Consider the following 10787-nt stretch of genomic DNA (forward strand, 5'->3'; position numbering starts at 1 on the left):
TTCACCATTTTATAAACTGTTTGCACATTGTGCAACCCAACCAAAAATATAAAATATAATTATAACAAGATGTGAGAGAAAACTTAAAGAAACTGCAACAACTTCTAATCTACAAATATTGCATTGTACAATGTTAAAAAGTTCTCGGTGAAGTCCCACCCTGGCCATGAGAGTACATTTTATTTGGAAACTGCTGCATAAAGAATTTCTTTCAAGATCCAAGAGAAAAATATCAATCCACAGTGGCACTTTTCTGACATAAGGTCAGGTTGTGATTTAAATAGATTTGTGAATTTTGGCCGTTTTAGATCAATCATGTCAAATGAAAGCTTTTAGAAAATAAAATCCTTCTTAAACTAGCAAGTGCTATATAAATGATGCTATAAATGCTAGAATTGTGTATACAATTAAGACAAAGGAGTTGACATGATCTTCTGTACATGTAATTAAGGTCTATCATTTGTATAACATGACTGTGCATCAATAACAACAGGTTTCGGCAACATTTGCAGACAAGAATGAAATATATTCAAAATTCACACATGTAAACTATGCACTTTTCCTCAGAAAAATCTGGAGACAATCTACATTAATTTTAAAATCAGTACTGTGAAGGACTTTATATTCTGATAAATTAATACAGACTTGTGGGCATTATAGGATTAAACGTTCTTTTTGAAGAATTTATCGATGTGTAAACTCCGGACATTTTGCTCACAAACTGAATAAAAGTGCGAAGAATAAAAGTGCGAAGCACTTTTATGTTAAGTTTGTGAGTAAAATGTCCGGAGTTTACACATCGATAAATTCTTCAAAAAGAACGTTTGATTCTTATAATTCCAATTCATTCACTTTACTAACAATTCCAAAAATTTGAATAGTTTCCCCGCACTATGTTATTTGTTTTCAGGTGTGTATGAATACATCGCGTTTTCGGATTTATTGATGTGTAAACTTTTGTTCAGCTTTATTTTCCTCCAATCAAAACAATTGTAATAAATAACATTGGAATTATTTAATTATTAGGGAGAATACTAAACATTTACACAAGTTTCTCCATCATAGATGAACGGGAGAATAATAGGACTATCTCCATGCTGTGTGCACCTTAGAATCAAAAACATGATTGAATTCTGGACCTTCTTCTAATCTTCCACTTGTTCAGTACTTGGTCATCACAATCACATATTGTCCGCAACAGCTCTACTGTCCCATCCATTTGTTGTGATAAACTGTAAATAGTTTTTCGGTTAAGACAGAGTGCCTTTACTCACAAATACATGTAGCAGTCTCATCAGATTCACTTGGCAAGTGTGTATAAATTGAAATGTCATTCTTTTTTTCATTAGTGATTTATACACATTAATCCAGGCCTGCATGTTGGAACTCTAAGATATGGCAAGTTGAAGACAGCCTATCAACACACCATCACAACTTCTGAATCTGCATGACTATCATGAAATATATTCTGAAAAAGATATAAAATTTTAAATAATTACGAGATACCATTAGCCCTCCTATATATAAGTTTGCAAGGCATCTAACATAGGAGGAATCATTCTGGGGTGTGTACATGTAATTACCGTCACCCGACACCTGGGGCCACCGATTTTCAAAGCCGAGCAATAATCAATGTTGCGTTACAGCCCATTGGGCTAATAAATGCAATATCTGATGTACAACTGTTAATATCATGCTGACCCAACTTTACGTACAAATTAACTTTATTGCCAAGACAAGACCTTCAATCCATTTTAATAACGTATTAAATGCATTGATGTAGAGACAAAATTGAGATTCCGGAGGTCACATCCCTGATCATAATGCAGTTTAATTTTTCTAACTGGACATCTGGGTTCAAATCATAAGCACTTGAATAAAAAAAAATAATAATCAACCATTCATTAAAAAACACCATTTACTTAATAAACTAATTAAGTTTTGCAAATATCACCCGAGTAGAAAGTAAACAAAAAATAGCATAAGTATTACGGAAATAGGCCTAATTATTTGTTTGTTTTCCGGCCTTCCCCCTCTCTCTCCGTTTTTTTTAAAGTGCCTATATGGTCCTGTCCAAATGTATAAGAAAAAAATCCGCGAGGGCTACGATAATGCAACTAGAAGGAGTCTAATCTCATACAAAGGAAATTAAAAAAAAAAAATTCCACATAATTTCAAAGAATTGAATGAAGCATGTAAATTTATGAACGTAAACACCGACTTGCAAGATTTGACGCAACAACATACAATATGAGCGATGGTCAGTTTCGTTTTGAACAATATATTAGAGAGTTTATAACTATAAGATACACAGTAATTCACTTACTCAATGACTGGAAGATTCTCCTCAGAATATCTGCATCAACTGATTCAACTCCTGTTCTCGATTCATGTTCAAAATGTTGTTTACCGGTATAACATTATGGCGCCTGTCAATATCAACTTTCGCGCTCAGCATATATTGTGTGAAACCCACACCCGACGCATTGAACCCGATCTCTATTTACGATGCATAGAGCCGTAAAGCCCCATGAAGACCTACTTTGGTATACAGCTGACATTATTCTAACTTAGTATAAATTAGCATTCCACAAACCAGAATAACGTACCTGGATAAAATCCTGATATGTAAATTATACATATAAAGGTGGATTTTTACCACTCTCATTTGATTAATTTCAACTCACAAACCCAGTATCTGAACTGTAATCAACAGATATACATGTAAATAAAGAAAAGAAATCTCTCTCTCTCTCTCTCTCTCTCTCTCTCTCTCTCTCTCTCTCTCTCTCTCTCTCTCCATTTATTTAGATGTAAAAACAAAATTTCTTCACATTTTTTTTCTAATTAACTATTACCCTTTGAACATCTACAATTCACACGATGCTATATCAAAGGAAAACCATTGTAAAGTACTATGCAACCCTGTCAATGTAGTTCATGCTAGAAGGTTTTTTGAATTTTTACATGAATGTTTTGAATTCCGCACCAAAAGTAGAGTGCTATAACTACATTTAATTTTTACATGAATGTTTTGAATTGCGCACCAAAAGTAGAGTGCTATAACTACATTTAATTTATGTAATATGCAATACTAAATTGTATACATAGTCTAATATCACAGGTACATATCAAATATATACTTGTATTTACATATATGTAAATGAACTGTTAGTAATTAGTTTATTGTCATTATATATCTCATATTGTGTAACATGATTGTATGCCAACATGCTTGGTGAATCAATAAATAATTGAAATAATTAGATTAAAATTCAGATACCTGTGCACTTACATCTTACTTTAAAGGGGCATTAGCTGTGAAAGTGATGGCAACTATTTTTTTCTCAAAATCTCTCGATGATATTGAAATACATATTGATGACTAATAAGAACATTTATTTTTTATTATGTACAAAAACAAGAAAATTAATCCTAATAAAACTATGTTAGATAACCGCTTTTAATTTAAAGAAATATATATACGGAAGAAGTATTCACTGCACCCCAATTAAATCATTTCTCAAATATAAACAAAAACAACAAATACATTTTGCTGACAGCATGCAAAGGTAACTAGAGAATAATTATACTGTCTCGCAAGACAATAATATTCAATCACCAAAATCACATATTCTTTTTCAAGATGTTAAAAGGTGTTTGAAATAATTAAATACAAGTGTAATTATTACTTTAATATATAATATCTATTATAGGGCAACTTTCATTGAATTCAATATTTGGTGACAAAATGACCCCTAATTCCCATTAAGACAAGAAGATCGATTGAAGGGGGTGCGAGAAATGTTGCATATGTTCTATTATAGAAAATGTTGTGATGGATATATTGATATGGCTCTTTTATTCTAAATACTGTATTCAAGAAAAAGTCGTGAACTTTGGTACCCTTACTGTTTCAGTTCTAAAATTTTAAGAAAAAAGTTGTGAACTTCTGGCACACGATTCTGAAAACCAAAGAAAAAGTTGTGGTGCACTTCTGGCACACAGTTTTGATTCTGAATACCAAAGAAAAAGTTGTGGTGCACTTCTGGCACACTGTTTCATTTAGGAAAAGTTGTGGTGCACTTCTGGCACACTGTGCCACTAGTGGCACACTGTGTACTGCTAATGGCACACTGTATGCCGCTAGCGGCATTAGCTGCACACTTCTGGCAAACAGCTCTGGCACACTGATTTGTTTGCCGCAAACTTGCAGCAAACTTGCGGCAAATTTGCAGCAAACTTTACATTTTGGTAAGGGATATCAATAAATATGTCAAGAATCAAAGCATCTAAAATCGCTTCATGATTATCGCTCTTGATATCCCAAATCAGCCCATTTTTAAGCTGAAAATCAAGCCAAAGTGATGATTATTTCAAAACAGATTAATTCAATTTTTGTGAATACCCGAGGATATGAACGGCGAGGCTACCCGCTGATATACTTCATTAAGCGCATCACTAATTAACACTTCTTGCTGGTATACTTCATTAAGCGCATCACTAATTAACACTTCTTGCTGGTATACTTCATTAAGCGCATCACTAATTAACGCTTCGTGAAAAATATGTCGTCATGTAGCTCTGCAGTTCCTTCTCTCACGAATTTTCAAACATGAAGTTTTTTTCTTATATTTCTACTTTCTTTTCTGTCGGAATTCCCATCCGTTAAAATACCATTCTTATCACAATTCATGTAGTTTACACCTACAACACACTCAGGAGATAAAGGTCACCATTACAAGTTCTAAAGATGTCAAAGACAGCAGAAATGCAAGGTGAAGATAACGAACAGTGATCAATCTCATAGGCAACGCAAAATAGATAGTTGGGCAAACACAGACCCCAGGACACACCAGAGGTGTGATCATGTGCGTAGGAGGAGTAAGAATCCCCTGTTGACCGGTCACACCCGCCGTGAGCCCCATATCCTGATCAGGTAAACGGAGTTATCCGCAGTAAAAATCAGTGTGCCAAGAACGGCTTAACAATCGGTATGAAACAAGTCAGACAGGATTTGAACCAATGCGGGGTTGTATTGACGAACTAAATCGTTATAACGACCATAGATTTTGCGAAATGCTGACTTCAATCGAGACTGTTGAAACCCCTATACCATCAACTTATTTGTCAGTAGCTTATCTCGATTTAAAAACTGACTATACGCAGAACAACCTCTTGCTATCGAATCAGTTGAGATATAAAACACCGTATGCAGGTGATAGTGGAATATTGCTACATAAATATGGGAAGTTAACGATGGAAAAGCTGAAATCATCCCGTTTGTCATACAGTTGAGTTGTCAGTTTGCCGTTAATGTCTACTTTCAATAAAATATCTAAGTATGAAGCAGAAGTGGACGACTCTGTGGTGTCCTTTATTTCGAGCTCACATGGATATATCAAATCGACATATAAATGAAAGCTATTATTGTTAATAAACAAAACGTCATCGATATATCTAAATGTCGAATCAAAGGTCACAACGAGAGATTTTTTCTTCTCGCGTAGACGTTTTTGAATAATGCTAGATTCACTCCCATACCTGATTTCTAGACTTATACATCAAGTGTGTGAGCGAATATTTTTCAAAACAATATCTATCCAATGAATTTATGGGATTGAGCAGCTGGCTTATCCTATATATAAATATATATAAAGCCTCTCCTTAATGATCAAACAGGATATGTACACTACAAAATTGTATAACATTTGTAATTCCATTGGGGTTTCTATATATATATCGTTGGCACTCATCATCAACAAGTTCCATTTTTAGTTGTTTTTTTTACAAGTAACCAATAGTTAGACATTACGCCAATTTCATTTACTATTATCTGCAATTTAGATCTTCAATAGTTTGATCTAGGGGAGAATACCACGATGTACGTATTAACTGTTTCACCTTTTGATCGACCAAGTTAGTTCTTCCATTAATTAATTTCACACTTTACCGACTGATACCACGGTGACCAGACACCCTGATTGTTATTCTTTTTTGAGTTAATAACAAAGCCTGCAACATGTAATCCGCTGGAAAAGTGTTTAGCTAGTTTTGTAGTGTAGCTTTAGTGCTTATTGTTAATTATATTTGTGTTTTCTCCATAATGTAATCCTTTCACGTCCTGATGAAGGGACAGGTTGTCCCGAAAATTTGACAATTCCAATTGTTCATGTCGTTGGTCATTCTAGTGCTTTATATAATTATTTTCCCTGACCATTGTATCTATTTAATATAGATCCGACAGTTTTGGATACTGAATGTTGTTGGTTCTTCAGTGCTTTATATATATATATATATATATATATATATATATATGCAAGGTGAAGATAACGAACAGTGATCAATCTCATAACTCCTACAAGCAATATATATATATATATATATATATATATATATATATATATATATATATATACAACTTTATAACATTTACAAGTAGTACAAATCAGTGTACTATACACGTAGACATATGGTATTGGTACGGGTTACACTCGTATACAGCCTTGATATAATATAAACTTAATATATGATAATAACTTATATGAAATGTGAAGATGATAAAAACAGTAATCAATCTCTGTATATATCAACATATATTTATAGATTGCTTAAATATTTTGGTCAGCACAATAAATTTATGCACAAGAAACTCAATGTATGCATATTGGATCGGCACAGAAATTATCAACGTATCGAAAATTAAATTTAGTGATAAATAACCATGTCATAGAATGTGTTTGGGTGTCAAACTCAATTTTAGGAATTCTAAATAACAAAAGATTTGTGGATATGCGTGACATCATGCCTTGATTTTATATTATGAAAAAGTTCAAATTTGTAATTACATGTATTATAAGCAGGGCAATTAAACAATCTGTGGTTTGCATCATCACAAGGTGCATCCCAACTATAAGATGCTATTCTTTTCTTCCGTTTTTTCCTTGTTTTTTTTTTTTTGTTCCCTGCTTCTTAGCTTCATCTTTCTATTTGTTCAATACAGCTTTCCTCTCTTCAAAACTTGATTAATGGGAGAAAGGAGGAGGGGACAGATAGCTTCAAATCACATCCAACAGCTTTGATTTTTTACCTAATTTTGGATTCTTCCACGTAAACACGTCTTACAAAAATAGTAATTCATCTACTTTCCCCCAACTATTTTCCAAGATCAAGTTCAAATCCTCAAAACGCATCTGACAAATGAATACTATGGCACTTACAACGTAAAGTCAGCACTCGATGAGATTTCAGGACAGGGCCGACAGCCCCTCTTCCAGTACAAAGAAAAAGCCTCAAAATGACAGAGTTCCACTAGTCTGTACTTACAATCAGCCCTCAAAAGTATTCTGAGAAAATATCTACCCTCTCTGCATGCCAATAAATGAATGACTGATGTTTTCAAGGAACTATAATGACATCCTTTAGATGCGCCAGAAACCTGAAGACATGTCAGTAAAGTCTAGACAGGATAACTTTTTACCCAATGGAGGGTTCAAAATATGCAAACCAAAATGATTTACCTGTGGGTGCATTTTACATTGACAGTAATCACCGATTTGGAAAAAATATAATAGTGGTTATTCATTATGACCTAATTTGGTCAGACACCTAGAGCTATTTGGAAAGATTCCGAATACATAGATATTTGTACCCAGATACCCACTGACTTCACCAGTAGGGGTATGGGTTAAACGTTTACCAGATTATGTCCTCCATCCACTAGTTTGATCAAATCCAAAACACTATAGCTTTATCTTATTCTTAACTTAAAACCTGTATATAAGTAAAACAAAAACAAAATATACGCTAATTTACTAGATTACTTTTTAATCTACAGGACTACGTGTCAATCTTATTTTCCAACGCCTTGAAGGTTGTGGACTAATCCATCAGTCCACGGCGGGTGTGACTGGTCGACAGAGAATGCTTACTCCTCTTAGTTATCTGATCCCACCTCTGGTATATCCAGAGGTCCGTGTTTGCCCAACTCTGTATTTTGTATTGCTTATGTGAGTTATGAGATTGATCACTGTTCGGTATTTTCATATTTATAGGAATTATGCGATTGATCACTGTTCGGTATCTTCACATTTATAGGAATTATGCGATTGATCACTGTTCGGTATTTTCACCTTTATAGGAGTTATGAAACTGATCACTGTTCGTTATCTTCATCTTTATAGGCGTTATGAAATTGATCACTGTTCGTTATCTTCACCTTTATAGGAGTTATGAGATTGATCACTGTTCATTATCTTCACCTTAATAGGAGTTATGAGATTGATCACTGTTTGTTATCTTCACTTTTATAGAAGTTATGAGATTGATCACTGTTCGTTATCTTCACCTTTATAGGAGTTATGAGATTGATCACTGTTCGGTATCTTCACCTTTACATGAGTTATGAAACTGATCACTGTTCGTTATCTTCATCTTTATAGGCGTTATGAAATTGATCACTGTTCGTTATCTTCACCTTTATAGGAGTTATGAGATTGATCACTGTTCATTATCTTCACCTTTATAGAAGTTATGAGATTGATCACTGTTTGTTATCTTCACCTTTATAGAAGTTATGAGATTGATCACTGTTCGTTATCTTCACCTTTATAGGAGTTATGAGATTGATCACTGTTCGTTATCTTCATCTTTACAGGAGTTATGAAATTGATCACTGTTCGGTATCTTCATCTTTCACTTAGACACAATCAAGCAATATCCTGAAATATGTAGTCAGTTTTTTTGTGATTCTATGTCCTCCTCCCCAATACATGATCAGTGCCGGTGTGCCTAATGATTTCTTAACATTTCAGGTTGCTAATTCTTGGCTTCATGCGTAGGTTCACTTTTTGTTTTTGACTTGTTTTGTCGTTCATTGAATGCAAGGTGAAGATAACGAACAGTGATCAATCTCATAACTCCTACAAGCAATACAAAATAGATAGTTGGGCAAACACGGACCCCAGGACACACCAGAGGTGGGATCACGTGCGTAGGAGGAGTAAGCATCCCCTGTTGACCGGTCACACCCGCCGTGAGCCCCATCTCCTGATCAGGTAAACGGAGCCATCCGCAGTCAAAATCAGTGTGCCAAGAACGGCTTAACAATCGGTATGAAACACGTCAGACAGCATTTGACCCAATGCGAGGTTGTATTGACGAACTAGATCGTTATAACGACCATAGAATTTGCGAAATGCTGACTTCAATCGAGACTGTTGAAATCCCTGTACCATCAACTGTGGACTATATTTGAAAGAAGAAGAAGAACAGGTAAGTAAATTAAGTATAAGATTGTCTAAATCTAAGCCCTGTAGAGTTAGTTTATAATTGAACAGCTTGGATGCAATAGTAGAAATATATTTGTAGGAAATACAGGGTGTAAACTAAAACTCGAAATAAATTGGAATAGACGACTGAACTCTTTTATGACTAAGAATGTTGCTTATGGTGACGGCATTTTTTCATTTGCTTGTAAATTTGAGCTTAAGTAACCGGCGGCATGATTCGAAATGACTATTATCCATGACCCTTGGCGCTTTAAAAAGGCTATGATTGGCAACATCCATAATCATAGAGTTCATTCTCTATTCAGGTGTTGAAAAATCCAAGTACAGGCTAACTGTGGCTTCTTCAAATAACGTATGTACTACTCTCAATGGAACAGGGTAAAGTTTTGTGTGAATAAGATGTGGACCTAATTGTCTGTTGACGTAAGATATCAGTGACATCATTTATTCTTGGTCTTTTATGTCAGCGATGTCCATGACTTCGATTCCGTCTTTAAGTAGTTGGAAAGAGTCCAATCGCATTCACGTTATTTCCTTGTGGACTAGTAAAATTTCTCACATCATATACATTATCATTGTATCTATATGGAAATACAGTACCAGGGTCTTGATCCATTGATCTCGTTGTCTACGAAAATGGATACTTAATGTTCGATTGTTTCTGTGATGATAATGTTTTCCCCAAAATCCTGACCTTCGTGGACAAGATTTGTGAGAAATATTGCTGTTATTTATTGATCACTGTTCGTTATCTTCACCTTGCATACTTTCATCCATGTTTTAAAAGGAAGTCAGCTTTTATAACAATGAAGAGTACCCCTTCAAAGTCAGCATTTCGCAAATTGTATGGTAATTATAACGATTTAATTTACCAATACAACCTGTCATTGGTCAAATGCTGGTTGACGTGTTTCTTGCCAATTGTTAGGCAATTTTTACACACTGATTTTACTATGGATTGCTTCGTATACCTGATGAAGGTATAGGGTCGACGTCGGATGTGACTGGTCGACAGGGGATGCTAACTCCTCGTGGGCACCTGATCTGGTGTGTCCATGCCTCCGTGTTTGCTCTACTCTGAATTTTGTATGCTTTTTAGGAGTTGTGAGATTTATCAACTATCTATTTTGTATTGCTTGTAGGAGTTATGAGATTGATCACTGTTCGTTATCTTCACCTTACCTTTTATTATTGTTTTATATGCTATTAATTATGAATTTAAATGGAAATTAATTTTCTTTTCAGATGTTCAAAACGTTTTTGCAACGTAACTGTTATGCTATGGTGGTAGTAAAGAACAAAGGATCTATGATAGGTCTCAGATGAAATATTGAGAGAAAACGTTTTAGTATTTAACTCGAATTTGTTTGAAAATATATTTGTAAACAACCATGATATTTTGCTTTATTCAAAAATTTCATAATTGGCATTTTGTATTTGGATATATAAGGAGTATTGCATATGAAGATCACGACATGCATTCTTTTATCCATAATG

The sequence above is a fragment of the Ostrea edulis genome, chromosome 1, assembly GCF_947568905.1.
Source record: "Ostrea edulis chromosome 1, xbOstEdul1.1, whole genome shotgun sequence".
Classification (NCBI taxonomy): domain Eukaryota; kingdom Metazoa; phylum Mollusca; class Bivalvia; order Ostreida; family Ostreidae; genus Ostrea; species Ostrea edulis.